General features: G+C 41.5%; 1 protein-coding gene across 1 annotated transcript in view; it reads left to right on the top strand.

Annotated features, from left to right (window-relative positions):
• LOC148012122 (NADH-ubiquinone oxidoreductase B8 subunit) overlaps positions 1-19,361 on the top strand; it is a 37,728-nt gene that overhangs the window by 11,943 nt on the left and 6,424 nt on the right. The gene's annotated exons all lie outside the window — the stretch shown is intronic.

Raw genomic sequence — 19,361 nt, 5'->3', positions numbered from 1 at the left:
CCTACCGGCGGTGACCTCTTGTATGATAGCTTCGGACGTATGGTTGACGTTACAGTTGATGTACGAGGCTTCTTTCACCATGCGGGCCGTTACTCTCTATGGCCAGCTCCAGCTACTGAAGTTTGAATCCAAAGATACGATTCAATCCTTCCTACTTCGTGTTACCCAACTCCAGGACCAACTTCACACTATGCAGTTTGCTTTATCAGAGGCATGTCTTGTTGGTACGGTACTCTACAAGTTTCCTCGAGAGTTTGATGGAGTGGCGAATGCTTTATGAGCGCAGACATTTACGACTCCTATCAGTTTTCTTCACATGTCCTCTATGCTACTTTAAGACTATAGGGGAGGCTTCTGTCGCATTATGGCGGTTCAGGTGAGGCTTCTGCAGCTTTAGAGAGGGGTTTGAAGATGAAGAAGTTGAATGCCCAGTGTTACCATTGTGGCAAGAAAGGTCATTTAAGAAAGTACTGCAAAGAGTTGGCGGCTTCCAAGAAGAAAAAGGAGCAAAAGACGAAGCGAGATGCGGACTCCTTCGACGAGTCATCATTTGCCTTAGATTCCGATTCCGATCCTCTAGCCAAGGCAAAGTCCAAGGCGCGGAAGGGATCCTTTTCTTCGGATCGTGGGAAGGGCTTAGTGGCCCCTTCCTCAGCTGCTTTCTAGCGGCGGTGATGTGGACATCCCTCACGACTCTCCAGTGCTAGAGAGGGAGTGTGAGAGGGTGGTGAGATGGGGCAGCCGTGCCTCATCTATATGTTTATACAGATGCACAAGATCCAGAGAGAGACTTCCTTGACGCATCTACCGAAGACTGGCAGGTACAAATCCTGGAGCAAGGATTGACATCCAGGTTCATGATGGGCTGGTTACTTGATAAAGAACGGGAGGCTTTCGTTTGGAGCCCACATGAGGGGACACTTTGGCGGTTTTGGCCAAAGGCGGGGATTCTATGGTCACATGTTCAGAGACATGTTTGGTAGATTGGTCTTGTATGTCCTGAGTGACATAGGTGACATAACACAGAGAGCTGCTATGATTCTTCTCTATTTTCAAGTGGTGTTGCTATGATCGACATCGATGTCAGATACTCCCGGGGGCATCTTGGTGGTTGGCTGGCTACTCATTGCTTGGATATCCATGGTTCTTCTGGTGGTTCTATGTTGTATAGTTTCTGATTTCCCATCATTGTACTATTGTATTGTATCAGATCACCCCTGATCTGGGGCCTTTGACTTCTTCATCTTCGAACCCCTCTCTAAAGTTGCAAGAGCTTACCTGAACCTCCATAATGTGATGAAAGCCTCTCCTATAGTCTTAAAGTAGCCTCATGCTCAAGTAGCATGGAGGACATGTGAAGAAAACTGACAGGAGTCATAGATGTTTGCGCTCGTAAAGCATTCGCCACTCCATTAAACTCTCGAGGAAGCTTGTAGAGTACCGTACTAACAAGACGTGCCTCTGATAGAGCAGATTGCATAGTATGAAGCTGGTCTTAGAGTTGGGTAACACGAAGTAGAAAGTTTTAGATATGATCAGTGCCCCACCCTCATTAGGTGCTACCAATGATCCATGGTGCTCAAAGTTGTAAGGCCCTCATTATGAGGAGAAGAAATGTGAGCCCGGACATTGGTTGAGTCCTGACTTGTATATCAGATGAGGTCTATGTGACCGGATGGCAAAAAGGTGACTGTTGTGGGTCTAATCTTTGGGTTAGACAGAGTGGTTAAGCTGGTAGCAACTCGAGGTGCATTGCATCGAGTTGCGGTGTAAGGGAGTTAAAAGGGGCTCCTATTGTGGGGTCTGGGGGCCGCAGAAGCGGCCCCTGGCTGGGGGGTCCCAGGGGGGCCAGCGGCCCTCCTGGCGGGGGTCTAGGGGCAGCGCCCCCGGCCCGATGGTAAAGGGAATATTCCCTGGCCGACTAGTGGAGGCTCATATGGTAGGTCGGTCAGCAGGCCGACCTAACGACCTTCGCGGGCTATAAAAGCTAAACCCTTTCGCAGCCATCTTACACTCATCTTTCACCCAGTCAGAGTTGTTGTTCCAGCTAGCCTTAAGCTCTTCACCTATCTTCTGTCTAGATCGCCATCTAAGCTTCACACAGTGGAAGTGCACGGGTGGACAGAGCCATCTTTGTATCAGTTGTTTGGAGTTAAAGAATTTACTGATTCTCCTCTTATCTGTTGTGTACTCTCTATCTCTTTCTCAGATTCTGTTTGCTACGCCGTGTAATATTTTACAGGAAGGATTGAATCGTATCTTTGGATTCAAACTTCTGCTGCTGGAGCTGGCCATAGAGAGTAATGGCCCTCATGGTGGAAGAAGCCTCGTACATCAACTGTAACATCAACCATACGTCTGAAGCTGTCGTACAAGAGGTGACCGCCGGTAGGACTTCTTTGGAAATACACCAAAGTAAGACCGAATAAGCACGGGCATCATCTGAATCCCATGTAAGCACTGCCTCCTCATGGTTGCCTTCATCAAAATCAGATGGAATTGGAGAAGGTTGGCGAGGACGTGCCACAGCTCCACCAACCACGTACCATAACCGCTTCTGAATAAACCAAGCCTTCATCACTGCACTCCACCTGTAATAATCAGGTCCATGGAGCTTGTCATCAGTGGATGTGCATGGAAGAGCCATCTGGAGAGGATTTAGAAAAGAAGTAGAGAAAATAAGGGATTTGGAGAGAGAACACAGCCAAACCACGAGCACAGACTGCAAAAAGCAAGAGTTCACATGCAGTATAACCCAAAAGCTGATCAAAATAAGCCAAAATTTGCTGTTAAAAGTCAAAAAATCAGTCAAAAACTATCAAAAACAGCAAAAACGGCTTGATGATGTAAGTGCCCAGCTAGGAGGAGATGTAGAAACACCAAAACGCAGGTTGTACGGATGATGACGTTAGCAAAAAACGCAGACAAAACTGGTTGCCTGATTGGAGCAGCAGATGCTTGATCAACAAGAGGGAAAACAATTCTAAAATCTGCAAGAAAACACAGCAGAAACACAAATCTTGAAATCAGATACCATGTCAGAAGTGATGCAGCAATGGAAGCATAAACAACATGCTGAAATAAACTCCTGAAACATAGAGAAAGAATGAATGAGAACACAAATACATATGAGAACTCAGGTGTATGCTCGGGAAACGGAATCCATATCGAACACGAGACAGCAACATACAACAATGAATCATTGGCTGTGTGGGAACCCTGGCACCAGCTCCTCTCTCCCCTGAAGAATCCACAAGAGATGGCTGAAGTACACAAAGAGGAGGAGGAGCCTAGCAATATTTAGGCATAAAATGGGGGGAGCAATAAATGTAGTTGGCCAGCATTAAATGCTCCCCAGCCCTAGAAAGGGCACCAGAAAATGCCAAAAAAATACTACATGAAATGCTATAGCCTCTGTAGTATAGACTCACACTTGAGCTGACTAAGTTGCTAATAGCTGTACAAGGCTAGACAGACATAACATAGGAAGTTGCTGCTGCGCTATATGCGCCTAAATAGTAGGGTATTAATGATGGTTTGCCACATGCAATGGAAGATGCAGTACATGAAAGGGATGCTGTAAATGTAGCAAAAATAGTCCCGAGATGGTTGTTACAAACTTTTCAGGAGAGTAAAATGGATGCTCTTTTAGCTCAACACACTAGAAGGGTTGCTAGACATGCAACAAATGGTGCAAGGGAGCCTATTTGGCTGATTTAATGGAAGTAGATGATTGTGATGAGCATGTATTTATGAGCTCACTATTGGATGATGATGAGTCTACTTCCTTGGATGAAGCTTAGCAAGATGTACATTGGGCGCAGGCCATGCAGGATGAGTTAGACTCTATTGCCACTAACTCAACATGGAATCTTGTGGATTTACCACTTGGCAAAAAGGCCATTGGAACAAAATGGGTTTTTAAACTCAAGCACAAGGCTGATGGTACCATTAATAGGTACAAAGCACGGGTGGTAGCAAAAGGCTATGCACAGAAGAAGGGCATAGATTATGAAGGGACTTTTGCTCCTAGTTTCCGTATGAGTATGGTGATATGTGTACTTGCTATCGCTGCAAAATATGATTGGAAGGTATATCAATTGGACATTAAGATAACATTCTGGAATGGGGATTTGCATAAGGATGTTTATGTGTCACAACCTCTAGGGTTTGTGGTTAAGGAGAAAGAGCACATGGTATGCAAGCTGAACAAAGCTCTTTATGGTCTCAAATAGGCTTCTCGTGCATGATGCTCTAAAATTGATGCATATTTGGCTAGCAAAGGGTTTAAAAATAGTCCAACTGTTCCCACTCTACACATTAAGAATGAAGGGGGGACTTGTTGATTATTATTCTTTATGTAGATGACATGCTGCTCACTAGACCTTGAGAAGAAAAAATTGTAGATTTCAAGGCTGAATTGAAACATGCATTTGCTATGTTAGATATGGGCTGTCTACACTATTATTTGGGGATTCAGTTCATCGAAAATCAGCATGATATCATGTCATAGTCACAGTATGTGGATAAGTTGTTACATATGTTTAATATGTAAGATTGTAAATCTATGTGCACTCCTATGGAGCCAAGCTTAAAGCTGTCTATGTATGATGGTGAAGAGATGTTTGATGTTGCAATTTATAGCTAGACTGTTGGTTGTCTTATTTATCTTTGCAACACAGGCCCTGGCATTTAGTATGAAGTATCTCAGGTGAGCAGGTATATACATAGTTCACTGACTCTACATTACAGTGATTCAGATTGGGTTGGTGATCCAGACACTAGACAGTCTACTAGTAGATACTGTTTCTTTTTGGGCCGTTCATGCATTTCATGGCTAAGCAAGAAACAGCCTACAATGGTTACCTCGTCTTGCGAGGCCGAGTATAGGGCAGCCTTCACGGCAACAGTGGAATGTGTATGATTGCACAGATTGTTGGCTGATCTACATTTACCATTGGAGGGTCCTACACCCATTCTTTTTGACAGTCAGAGTGCTTTTGTAGTGGCACGAAATTCTGTGTTTCATGCTCTCATGAAATGTATTGAGATGCATTACCATTATGTCAGAGAGAGATGCTATGCAAGAGAGATCAACTTGATGTATGTTCCTACACATGAAAATGTTACAGACATTTTCACCAAGGCACTACCTCGTGAGAAGTTTGAGGCTTTTCGTAAGTCCTTAAACTTGCTACCCTTTGGTGATTGATCATTCCTATACTTTACCACATTGGCACTACAAGGGGGTGTTAGAATTGCCAATTCTATGGGAAGTGCCCAATGTTTTAGTCTTTATTTCTTTTTCAGTTCTTAGTGTGAACACAATTAAGGTTATAAGTTGTGTCACAACTCTTAGAGTTACATTTTTTTGACTTTTTTAATTTCTTCCAGCAAGCAGCCCCCCTATTCATCATCGGGGGTTCATGCGCGTAAGCAACATGGCTCAAATCCGTGCAGATTTGTGCCTGAAAATTTGGGGCTTTCCCCATATTTGATGCTGGTCATTTAGAACAATGACGTTTGACCAAGAAATTGCAGACATTGTGTGCATTTGCTTCAAAAATTTGGGGCTTTTCTTATTGCATTGAAATTTTGCTCACCTGAGCCAATTTCATTGTGATTTGTGCACATTTGGACTCCGAAATTTGGAGATTTTGCAGGATTTGTGAAATTTCTGCAATATTTGCTTGTATTTGATACTCGGGATGATGAATTAATGCAATCGGGGCAGATTTATTGCGAAAGTTTTGGGGCTTTTTGCATTGGTAATGCATTTTGAGCCAATTTGTGCATTGATAGTGAAATTACAGTAGATTCACTGTTGAGTGGGAGAAATTTTGACTTGGAATGTATCAAATGTTATAAAAGGGCAGCTTCTCTTGGTGTATGTATTGCTGAATGCTCATTATGTAGTGAAACAGTGGTGCATACAACACTTGGGTTATTGCATTTGGGCATTATGGTGATGTATTATTGAAGTGGGAGCTGTCATATATGCAAATGTATCAGATTTGATTCATGTACATGCTGTATTGCAGCAAAACATCTGCTTCTTGGACACCTTTGGAAGTATAAGTGTGTGTACTTGCCATTATATTTAGCAACCTTACTACTGGTTGAAAGTATTCAACATTTTATTGCAGTCTTTTATTGCTGAAGATGGATGGTAGTGCATCTATATTTGACACAAAGAATCTTTTTGAGATTCGCAAATTTGATGGCAATGGCTTTGATCAATGGAAAGATTGCATGTAGGGTATACTTTTTTTGAAGGATTGTGATGATGCTTTGGCAGAACATAAGCCTATTGCTTTGTCAGATGAGGATTGGGCTAAAATGAATAAGAAAGCCATTACTTACATTTAAACGGCTGTCACAGATGATATCTTGGTTGATATCAAGGGACTTACCACTGCTTATGCAATTTGGGAGAAACTCAAGGCTACGTATTAGAATACAACACCTGTCAATCAAGTACCATCTCATGCGAAAGTTAGTAAACTTGAAGCTTGATGAGTCTAAACCTGCCTCAAAGTATTTAAATGCTTTCATTGGTATTTTGAGTCAGTTTATAGGATACATGCTTGCCAACTTTTGATCCTACGTTGAGAGCTATCTTCTTGCTCATGACTTTACCAGATTCATGGGAAGCATTGATTGTGTCATTGAGCAACAACCCCAATTTGACATTTGATGGTGTGTGTGGTTCTATTCTCAATGAGGAGATTAGACGCAAGGCAAGTGGGGAAAACAGTGGATCAGTCTACAATGTAAGAGGACGAATTGAAAAGAGGTCAAATGCTGCAAATAAGAATAAAAATTGCAGTAAAAGCAAGGAAAAACAACAAGATGTCACTTGCTATCAGTGTGGACGCAAAGGGCACCAAAAGTCCGATTGTAGATACTCTAAAGAGGAGCAAAAATACAAGAAGTAGGCTAATGCAAAATGAAAAAAGAATGAGAAGGATGATAGCTCTACCCCTAAAGAAATAGAAAAGGCAAATGTGGTATCTAATGTTGTTATTGAGGAGATAGAAGAAGATAAAGATGTTGATTTGCTGGTTGCATCTTTAGATCCACATGCTATGACAATGGAAGACATGTATATCACTAAAAAGGATGTGATAGATACCTTGCCTATCCCTAAAGAACTAGAAAAGGAAAATGTGGTATCTAATGTTGTTATTGAGGAAATAGAAGAAGATAAAGATGTTGATTTGCTGGTTGCATCTTCAGATCCACATGTTATGATAGTGGAAGACATGTATATCACTAAAAGGGATGTGATAGATGCCTTGTTGTTTGCTCTTGATGGTTTGTCACAATCATGGATTATTGACAATGGTGCTTCATTTCATGTAACTCCATCTTTGGAGTGTTTTTCTTCTTATGTAGGAGGTAACCTTTGGAAGGTCTACCTAGGTAATAACCATGCATGTGATATTGAAGGAATGGGCACTATACACGTAGCTTTGAAAATGGTCAGGAATTGATTTTTCATGATGTTAGATACGTACCTTGCATTAAGTAGAGCTTGCTTTTTGTTGGGCAACTAGACATCAGGGGTTACTTCACTATCTTTGGTAGTGGAATGTGGAAGATATAAAAAGGGTCTATACTAGTTACTAGAGGTGGTAAAAAGGGAAATCTATATTATCTTCACTGCAAGGCACTTTCTAGAAAGTTTATTGCAATTGGTGAAGTGTAGTCACGGATGGAGTTATGGCACAAGTATCTTGGACATATGAGCCAAAAGGGTTTACAGGCACTTTCTTTACTTGGAAGAGTTGATGTGAAAAACTCAAAGCTTGACTTTTGTGATGATTGTGTTTTGGGAAGACATGTAAAGAGTTCATACTCTTATGGAGCCTCTAGGAAGGCATGTATCTTGGATTTAGTCCATTTTGATGTAAGTACCATGCCAATAAAAACTCATAGTGGTTTTTGTTATTTTGTGTCTTTTATCGATGACCATTCTAAAAAGCTATGGGTTTATTTGCTTAAGCTAAAAAGCGATGCATTGAATGCCTTTAAAAAGTTTTATGCATTTGTTAGTACTCAAAAGGGCTTAAAATTAAAATGCATAAGAACAGACAACGGGGGAGAGTATGTATCTAAAGAATTCAATAAGTTTTGTGATGTCAATGGGATTAAACGGGAGCTTACAGCTTTTTATAATCCATAATCTAATGGTGTGGCTGAGCGAATGAATCGCACATTATGTGAAAAGATTTGGTGCATGCTGCCCACAACTAATCTCTTGCAGGCACTTAACACTGCGGTGCATATTTGCAACCGATCTCCACATCGTGCACTTGAAAGTTGCATCCTTGAAGAGGTTTGGTTTGGCAAATCTGCTTCATATGATCACTTAAGGGTCTCTGGCTGCTAATGCTGTGTACATGTACCTATAGATAGCAGGATCAAATTTGACATGAAAGCTATTAGCCACTGAAAATTCAGCTCCATTTGATGCTAGTTATGATAATCAGCATATCATCATTGAGCCAGATGAAATGGGTAGCAAAGGGATGCTGAAAATCAGCTTGGGCAACAAAATTAGCATGCTGAAAATGAAATACAGCAGTCTAAAGATGTATTACAGCAACTTGAATATGGAGTTCAGTAGCCAAGTAATGAGGTCGTTGACATTCCATTGGATGTGGATTCATTGCTTGATAACACAGATCATTGGGTGAGAAGGTCTACACATGTCAGGAGACCTATACAAAGGTTTGATCCCTCTTTGGATTACATTTTACTCATAGATGAGGGTGAGCCTCTCACATATAAAGAGGCATTATCATGTGACTTAAAGAAAAAGTGGAAGCTAGCTATGCAGGAAGAAATGAAGTCATTCTATCAGAATGATACTTGGGATTTGGTTCCATTACTCAAAGATAGAAAAGCTATTCCTAACAAATAGGTCTATAAAATTAAGTGTATGGATTGCAAATCCAAATACAAAGCCAAGCTTGTGGCTAAGGGCTATACATAGAAAGAGAGGAGTGACTTTCAGGATTTCTTTTCACCTGTTGACCACTCTTTGGGTATTGTTTGATATCGTAGAATCTATGGATCTTGAACTTGATCAGATCGATGTTAGAACTACATTTCTGCATGGTGATTTAGAAGAAGGGCTATACATGAAACAACCAGAAGGCTTTGTTATACTAGGCAAGGAGCACTTAGTGTGTAGGCTTAAGAGAAGCTTGTATGGTTTGAAGCAGCTCCTAGATAGTGGTATAAAAATTTTGATGCCTTCATGCTCTCACATTGGTTTAAAAGAAGCAATGTAGATCACTGCTTATATATAAAGAAGGCTGATGATGGAAGCCTTCTAATCTTTTAGCTTTATGTGGATGACATACTTATTGCTAGTAAGCATAAAACCCAGGTTAGTGCATTGAAAAGACAGCTGAATTCAACCTTTTCCATGAAGGACTTGGGTCCAGCTAAACACATTTTGGGCATGTGTGTGACAAGAGATAGAGAGGAGTAGCTCTTATTCCTCTCACTAGAAAACTACATCAGCAAAGTACTTGATCGTTTCTCTATGGCAGATGCTAAGCCAGTTGGTGTTCCTTTACCACCATATCTTAAGCTTAGCAAAGCAGATTGCCCAAAAGATGATAATGCAACTAGCTCAATGAAGGATGTTCCTTATGCTTCAGCTTGTGGGTCACTCATGTATGCTATGGTTGCCACTCGACTTGACATTACTCATGCAGTGGGAGTTGTGAGTAGGTTATTGTTAAATCCTGGCAAAGCACATTGGGAAGCAATGAAATGTATCTTCTGGTACCTTAAGGGCACACAAAGAAAATGTATTTGTTATGGAAAGGGTACGTTAGATCTGCAAGGCTATTGTGATGCAGACATGGGCAGTGACTTGGATACTTGCAAGTCTACTAGTGGGTATATATTTACTTTGATTGGTGGGGCCATTTCTTGGTGCTCTAGATTGCAAAAGATAGTAGCACTTTCTACCACTGAGGCTGAATATATTTCAGCCATTGAAGCTTTGAAAGAAGCTGTTTGGCTTGGTCGTTTGGTCAAGGATTTTGGGCTGCCCACCGAAACACCCGTACTTGGATGTGATAGCCAGAGTGTTGTATGCTTGGCTGAGAATGTCATGTTTCATGCACGTACCAAACATATTGATGTGCAGTATCACTTTATCAAACAGGTTTTGGATAATGGTCTAGTTATACTAGCTAAGATCAAAACACAGGATAACCCTGCAGATGTTTTCACTAAGAGTCTTGCAAAGGCTCAACATGAGCATTGCATTCGACTAGTGGGAGTTGGTTAAAGGTTCTCATAGGACTTTTAAGTGGAAGGTTGTTGGGTGTAAAGGCCCTTACGTTACTTCCATGTATATATTTATTTACATATGTGAACATACCCTCGTGGGTGTAAGTGTACCATACCCTAAGTATACATACATTCTTTTTATTCTTTGTGTGTACCACACTGGTACACACCCATCTCTCGACTCTTTACTCCCATTGCATTGCACAGCTTAACACACCTCTATTGACGCACCACTTCCTCTCGTGCTCTTCACAAACAATAGTTAGTACAAACAGGCTTTGTAGCATGTGCTTGGTTTTTTTGAGACCATCGCAGTCCACCTTGCAACTGCCACTCCTTAGGGACTCCCTCAATCCTTGAATCATGGAGTGTATCTTGAGCCCAACAAGGAGGAGGCCAGATGTCTCCTCTGCGTGTTACCATCTGCCGAAGTCTTTGGAACATCCACCGGCAAGGGCTTAGTCGGGGAAGCTAGTGGGGAAGAAATATGCTCATCTAAAGAGGAAGCATCTCCACAAGGTGTGGGCTCCAAAGGTACAGGCGTTGGCACCCAACTATCTCTTGGATCTCCAAGCACGGAGTGCTCCTCATCCTCATTAGAGGCTGAAACCTCCATAAATAGAACATCTCGACTCGTGTAGACATTCGGCTTAACGAGATCATACAATTGGTAACCTTAGGACCGTGAGCTATCTTTGAGAAGTCGCTTCAAATTTATCATGCTGTGTCTTTGGGATGTGGATATAGGCGTCACACCTAAAAACCTTGAAATGAGAAACATCAGGTTTTGACCCAAAATTCATCTCATAGCATGTCATGCCAACATTGGCCGAAGTAGGGGATCAATTAAGGATGTGGACTATAGTAGCCGTAGCGTTGGCCCAAAGACAGTGAGGTGTTTGTCTATGCTCCATATCATGGTCCGAGTGATCTCAATTACACTTCGGTTCTTCCACTCCAATACGCCATTCACTTGAGGTGTGTTTGTGTTTGCAAACTCATGGTGGATACCACAATCTGCACAAAACCTAGCAAGCTTATTAGAAACAAAGTCTCTGCCCTTACCTGATTGTAATGTCTTCAGTTTTCGGCCTAATCAGTTCTCCTTAAGGAGTAACCGATCCTTGAAGTGGGAGAAAACCTGCAATGTCGGCTGCAAAAAAATAAGCCCATGCCATCCTACAAAAATCGTCCACAAGTAGCATGAAATACAAGCTCCCCTTAAGGGATTCTATCCTCATAGGTCCACACAGATCTATAGAAACGAGTTCCAAGGGTGCGGAAGATTGCCTCAAAGCCTTGTTGGGAATGGCATCATCACAATGTCCAGCATTTCCCATGAATGCTATTCCCCATGAATGCAAGATACATACGGCTATTGGTTGATTGCAATGTCCAGCATATCTCGAACAAGCTGTCCCATAGAAGCCTTAGAAGCCTTCAAAAGGTAATCATAATTTAGGTGGCCAAACCAAGCATGCCAAAGCTTGGACTGTGTTTGAGAGGTAAGAAGAAGAGAGGTCAAGGTAGAATGAGACCTTAGCTTGCAGACTCCATTCTCCTCTTAACTGGAAGTAAGCATCTATCTTGATCCACGATCAAGAATCCAAAAAGAATCCTCATTAAACTCAACCAAAAGACTGAGGGCACAAATCTTTTGTATTGAAAGCAAATGGTAACCCAATCTTGGCACATAAAGCACCTCTGAAGTATGAGCATCACCTTGCCCATCTAGAATAAGCTGCATATTACCTCTTCCAAATAGGGACAGAAGAGCTATCATTGATGAGAATCTGTCCATGCGAAGGCCGCAAATGTGCAACACTTGCTGCAGAAGGAGTCGTGTGTCGAGAGGCTCTACTGTCAACAATCCACTCACAAGGGTGTGGGGCCGTCAATGCAGCATCAGAAGCCTGAGAGGTAAGTGGCTCAATCACCTCCAAGTGGAGGAAGGTAGCTGATGAGGAAGCAACCGCTGCTCCTGAATCCTTTGAAGACTTCTTCTTCTTCTCCTTGTCCTTCTTTTACTTGTTGGGGCAATCCTTCTTCTAGTGACTCGTCTTGCCACAGATGTGACAAGTGGAATCCTTCTCTTTGTCCTCCTCCTTCTTTTGTTCCTTTCTCTTCTTTTGGGAGGCTTGACTTATCAATGCCTCCAATTTGAAAGCTTTCTGTCCTTTCGATTGCTCCTCTTGGTCCAAAACCATAGGAACCAACTATTCCCACAGAAGAGTCTCTAATCGCCCTGAAGCAATCAAGACGGAGTAAAATGCACTGAATCGGGGCGGTAATTGAGAAAGAAGAGATATCACCATGTTTTCTGAGGTAATTGCCTTCCCTGTGTTTTGGGCTTGCATCTGCTATTGTCAATACTTATTGACATGCTCATGCATAGAAAAAGACTCGTTAGGACTTAAAAGTCCTCATCTAAATCTCTAGAGACACTTGCTTCATCACGATCATCCGATTGTACATATGATCAAGCTCCAACCATATGTCTCGAGCCACCGTCAAGTGCTTGATGTGAGCAATGACGGAGTGCAAGAGAGAAAAAGGAAAGAACCGATTTTTGGAAAATGACAGCTAGCTATGGAGGAGAGAAAAGAGAGACCATGAGAGTGTGATGAAGCAAAAGTGTAGAGTACTTGTTGAACTGAAAGAATGAGAATGAAAGGTACAAGATAGGTCTAAGATAGACCTAGCTCTAACTCAGCTAGAGTTAATTGACTCTAACTAACTCTAAGAGTGGTGACATAACTTATAATCTTAGTTATGTTTACACTAAGAACTGAAAAAGAACTAAAGACTAAAACATTGGGCACTGCCCATAGAATTGGCAAATTCTAATATCCCCTTGGAGTGCCAATGTGGTAAAGTATAGGAATGATCAATCACCAAAGGGTAGCAAGTTTAAGGACTTGCGAAAAGCCTTAAACTTCTCACGAGGTAGTGCCTTGGTGAAAATGTCTCCTACATTTTCCCGTGTAGGAACATACATTAAGCTGATCCCTCCTGCATAGCATTTCTCTCTAACATAATGGTAATGCATCTCTATGTTAGATTTCGTGCCATGACAATAGCACTTTGATTGTCAAAAGGAGTGGGTGTAGGACCCTCCAATGGTAAATGTAGATCAGTCAACAATCTGTGCAACCATACACATTCCACTGTTGCCGTGAAGGTTGCCCTGTACTCGGCCTTGCAAGATGAGGTAGCCACTATAGGTTGTTTCTTGCTTTGTTGTGAAATGCATGAACGACCCAAAAAGAAGCAATGTCTATTAGTAGATTGCCTAGTGTTTGCATCACCAGCCCAATCTGAATTACTGTAAGCTTGTAATTGCAAGTCTCCCCCTCGGGTAATAATAGTGCATGTGACTGAGTACCTTGCAAGTATATGAAGATCTGCTTAATAGCTTGCCAATGTATAGTCCGTGGGCTATGCATATACCTGCTCACCTAAGATACTTCATACTAAATGTTAGGGCCTATGTTGCATTGCAACATTAGACATCTCTTCACCATCATGCAAAGCTTGTCTCCATAGGAGTGCATATAGGTTTGTAATCTTGCATATTAAACCTATGTAACAGCTTAGCCACATATTGTGACTGTGACATGATGATACAATGCTGATTTTGGATGAACAAGATCCCTAAATAATAGTGTAGACGGCCCATATCTGACATAGCAAATGCATGTTTTAATTCAGCCTTGAAATCTGCAATTTCTGCTTTTGAAGGTCCAATGAGCAGCATACCATCTACATAAAGAATGATAATCAGCCAGTCCCCCCCCCTTCATGCTTAAATGTATAGAGTGGGAGCAATTGGACTGTTTTTGAGCCCTTGCTGGCCAAATATGCATCAATTTTAGAGTACCATGCACGAGGAGCTTTTCTGAGACCATAAAGAACTTTGTTTAGCTTGCATACCATGTGCTCTTTCTCCTTAACCACAAACCTTGGAGGTTGTGACACATAAACATCCTCATGCAAATCTCCATTCAAGAATGCTGTCTTAATGTCCAACTGATGTACCTTCCAACCATAATTTGCAGCCATAGCAATTACACATCTCACTATACTCATAGGGGATGTAGGAGCAAAAGTCTCTTCATAATCAATGTCCTTCTTTTGTGCATAGCCTTTTGCTACCAACCGTGCTTTGTACTTGTCAATGGTAACATCAGCTTTGCGTTTGAGATTAAAAACCCATTTTGTGCTAATGGCCTTTTTGCCAAGTGGTAAATCCACAAGATCCCATGTATAGTTAGTGGCAATAGAGTCTAACTCATCCTGCATGGCTTGCATCCAATGCCATCTTGTTGAGCTTTGTCCAAGGAAGTAGGCTCATCATTATCCAATTGTGAGCTCATAAATACATGCTCATCACAATCATCTACTTCCGTAAAATCAACCAAATGGGCCCCCCTTGCATCATGTATTGCATGTTTAGCAGCCCTTCTAGTGCATCGAGCTAAAGAAGCATCCATTTTACTCTCCTGGAGAGTTTGTAACAACCATCTCGGGACTGTGTTTGCTGCATTTACAGCAGCCCTTTCATCTGGTACTGCATCTTGCACTTCTTGTGGCAAACTGTCATCAATACCTTGTTGTTCAGGCTTTTAACAACTCGTTGTATTATGTCTGTCCAGCCATTTACAATAGGCAAGGACCCCCAAAAAAGTGGCAAGAGACCCTCGAAGACATCAACAATGTCATGGGTGGCTGGCTTTGAAACTGACCATGTGAAAATGTAACATTTTCAGCAAATATGACATCTCTAATGACAAAAACTTTCTTTGTGCGTGGGTCATATAAGTGATAGCCCTTGCTTTCCGAATTGTAGCCAGTAAATATGCATTTACAGCCTTGTCATCAAGCTTCACGCGAAGCTTTTTTGAACATGTGCGTAGGCTATGCAACCAAACACCCTGAACGTAGTCAACCTTGGGTTTCTTGCAATGCAAAGCTTCAAACGGGGTGATCATCTTTAGTGCCTTAGTGGGTGCACGATTCAACACATAATTTGCACAGTGAAGGCCTTCTAACCAAAATTTATGAGGAAACCCCTTGCTTTTGAGCATACAACAAGGCATCTCCATAATAGTGCGATTCTTTCTTTTAGCAACACCATTCTACTGAGGAGTCATTCTAACAGTGGCTTGATGCGTAATGCCATGATCAAGTAAATATGTCTCAAAAGCACGAGACATGTATTCCCCCTCTCTATTCGTGCAAAGTGTCTGCACTTTCAAGCCAATTTCAGCCTCAAGCTTTACAACAAGTCAATTAATGTAGCAAAGTAAAGATGACCTCCAAGTGCATGTGTCCTCGTGGGACCACAAACATTAGAGTGAATAAGCTGCAATTTCTAGATAGCACAAACTGCACCATCCTTTTTGAAGGAAAATTTGTGCATCTTGCCCAAAATACATCCCTTGCATGCATGAGGAGGTGGAATCTCCATTGGAGACAATGCATCTACCATATGACACCCTTGAAGGGTCATCAAACTTCCAAAACTCATATGTCTACAGTGGGCATGCCATAGCTCTGCATTCTGCATAGCGGGCAATAGAGTGCTGATTGGTAGAGCATCATGAGACTATGCATCATAGGTATGCAACAAAAACAAACCCTTATACAATGTCCCAAACAGCTTGAGTGCTTGATCCATTCCTCTGTCGTTGACAATGCATTTTTCATCCTCAAAGATGACTTGAAAGCCATGCTTGTTAAAAGCAGAGATGGACAACAAGTTCTTTGTAATGCCAGGCACGAACAAGACATCTGTAGTAGACATCTGTAATGCCTCTGTAGTAGACAGTGCAACATACTTTTGTAGCCTAGATATCGAAGAGACTGCTCCTCCTGTGAACATAAATACATAGCTTGAAGTAGACTTCTTGCAGTCAGGATGACCAACATAGTTTGCATCTGTGAAATTGACAACAAATGACTTTTGCTTACCAAAGCAGATATACAAATCCTTTGTGCCCTTAAGGTATCTCATGATACCCTTCATTGCTTCCCAATGCCTTTTGCCAGGATATTCCATGTATATGCTAACCACTCCTACCGCAAATGCAATGTCAGGACGTGTAGCAACCATAGCATACATCAAGCTACCAATAGCTGAAGCATAGGGTATCTTGGCCATTTCAGCCTTTCCATCATCTGATGTAGGGCTGTCATCTACACTAAGTTTCACATATGGAGGCAATGGTACATTGAGATCTTTCCCCCCCTCCATATTGAAACATTGCAGAACTTTCGTAATATACTCTTGCTGTGAGAGATAAAGAAGACCTTTTGATTTGTCTCTGAGTATACGCATGCCAAGAATGTGATTTGCCTCATTGTGTAGACTCTACTTCAAGGAGTCCAAGGCATGAACATCGCTGCCTGAAATTAGCATGTCATCCACATACAAAACCAAGAGAATAAGGCTGCCATTTGCTGCCTACTTGGTATATAAGCAGTGATCAACTTGAGAACAATGAAATCCCTGAGATTGCATGAATGTATCAAATTTTTGATACCATTCTCGTGGTGCGTGCTTCAGCCCATACAGACTTTTGTTGAGTTTACACACCATGTAAGAATGCGGTTTTTACATCCATTTGCATGAGTTTCATGTCCTCAGATGCAACCAAGCCCAAGATGGTTCGCAAAGTAGTTATTTTGACTACAGGAGAAAATATTTTATCAAAATCATTTCCATGTTCTTGCTTGTATGCTTAGTAACCAAGCATGCCTTGTACTTTGGCAAAGAACTAGAAGTGACTTCCATTTTGTAAACCCATTTGCAGGGTAGCGCTTTTTGTCCTTTTGGTAAATGTACCAAATCCCAAGTGCCATTCTTCATAAGAGATTCCATTTCTGATAGCATTGCTTTTTGCCATTTTTTACTATCCTGTCTTTCCATTGCTTCTTGGAAGGATGACGGTTCACCACAATTTGTTAACATGACATAATCAGCCACATAGTTTACTCCGAAACAAATCTATTTGGTTGTTTTTGCACTTTGGTCGATCTAGTGGTGAATATTTGCTGGTTGTTCAGCCTGCAAATCTGCATTAACAGCTTGCTATTTTGTAGGTATAACTTGTTGTATAGCTGGTTCAAGTTGTTCTAGTTGCACATGTTCTTGCTGAATTTGTGTGACATTATGGGCAAGATCTTGCTAATCATTTACAGCATTATTCCCAACATTTTTAGGGACATTTTCAGCGGGTATTTGATGCTGTTTAACGGGCATTTTTTGCTGTCCTATTGGTACATCCTCCCGGAATACAACTCTTATGACCTCCTCTGTTCTTTCGGGCTGTTTGTGCATGCGACCTTCCCGGAAGATGACATCATTGCTGCGTACTACTTTTCTTTTCTCGGAATCCCATAATCTATATCCCATTTCACCTTCATCACCATATCCTAGGAAAATGCATTTATAGGACTTTGGCTCAAGTTTGCTGCGTTCTTCCTTGCATATGTGCACAAATGCCTCACAGCCAAACACTTTCAAGAGTGCATACGAAGGTGGCTTGCCCGACCACGCTTCTTGGGGAACTCCCTCCTCCAAAGACCTGTTTGGTGACCGATTAATCAAGTGTATGGTTGTCATAACAGCCTCTACCCAAAAACATGGGGATAAAGCAGCATGTGACAGCATTGTACGGACCTTGTCTTGAATGATCCTATTCATACGCTCTGCAACACCATTTTGGGGTGGATTATGAGGAGCAGGAAGCTCCCTTTTAATCCCTTTGCTGTCACAAAAGTCTTGAAAGGCTTTGGACACATATTCCCCACCATTGTTAGAGTGAAGGCATTTTAACTTCTTACTAGTCTGGTTTTTAGCAAGTGCCAATAATTTTTTAAATTTATCCAAGGCCTTGTCTTTGTGACGGATTGGATAAACCCATACTTTGTGTGTGGTAGCATCAACAAAGGTAATAAAATACTTCTTCTCTCCTAGAGATAATGCTGGCATTTGATATACATTTAAATGTACTAACTCTCAAGGGTGAAAACTTTAGAGAAAGAGGTTTTTTGTGTGACATTTGAGCATGCTTACCATAAATACAATGATCACAATGTTTAAAATCAGCATATCTCAAAGACGGTAAATAACCTAAACGAGAGAGCGCTTTCATTTCAGATTGACTCATGTGTCCCAACCGGCTATGCCACAAAGAAACACTTGGCTGCTCAGTTATGGCGACAACATGGTCACGTACACTAGATAGATACAAAGGATACAAAGTATCACTTTTGGACCCCTGGGTAACAATGCGGGAGCCCTTACATATTTTCCATTTACTATCCTCAAAGGTGGTGCGATAGGTTTCATCATCTAGTTGCCCTGTGCTTATCAAACTCTTCTTGAGTTGAGGTACATGTCTCACATTATGCAAAACAAACATGGAGCCATGCTGAAATTCAAGTTTCACACTTTCAATGCTTGCAATTTTACATGCATAGTTATCCCCCAAGTGGACAACACTACGTACATCACCATTGTAGTCAGAGAACCACTCATGATATGGTGTGACATGAAAGGACGCACCTGAATCAAGTATCGAAGTGTGAATATCATCCTCAGAATTTGCAATCAATGCGTGTGCATTCAAAGAAGAAGTAAGAAGTTCATCACCATCACTATGATTGTTATGAGTGACTACATTAACCTCTTCTATTTTCACTTTGCTCTTTTTGGCAGGTTGGTTGTCTTTGTTTTCAGCCTTGTTGGCTTCATTGTTTTTGTTTTTGCCCTTTTCTTTCTTCAGTTGAAAGCAATCCCTTTTGTAGTGTCCTTTTTTGCCACAATGATGACACTCCACATTCTTTCCACGAGAATTGCTGCGTGCTTTGTTTTCAGAATTGCTCTTATATTGAAATTTGCCTCTAGTGTGTAATGCATTTGAAGACTTGTTTGTTGAGTTATTCTGCCTATTGAGTTCTTCCATCAGCAAAGAACTCTCCACATCAGAGTATAATAGTTGAGCATTCGAATTACTCAAAGGTATTGTGAAAGT

Source organism: Lygodium microphyllum, chromosome 27, assembly GCF_053477565.2.
Source record: "Lygodium microphyllum isolate KBCC chromosome 27, Lygodium_microphyllum_v1.1.10, whole genome shotgun sequence".
NCBI lineage: Eukaryota > Viridiplantae > Streptophyta > Polypodiopsida > Schizaeales > Lygodiaceae > Lygodium > Lygodium microphyllum.
This window is presented reverse-complemented; position numbering and strand designations above follow the sequence as displayed.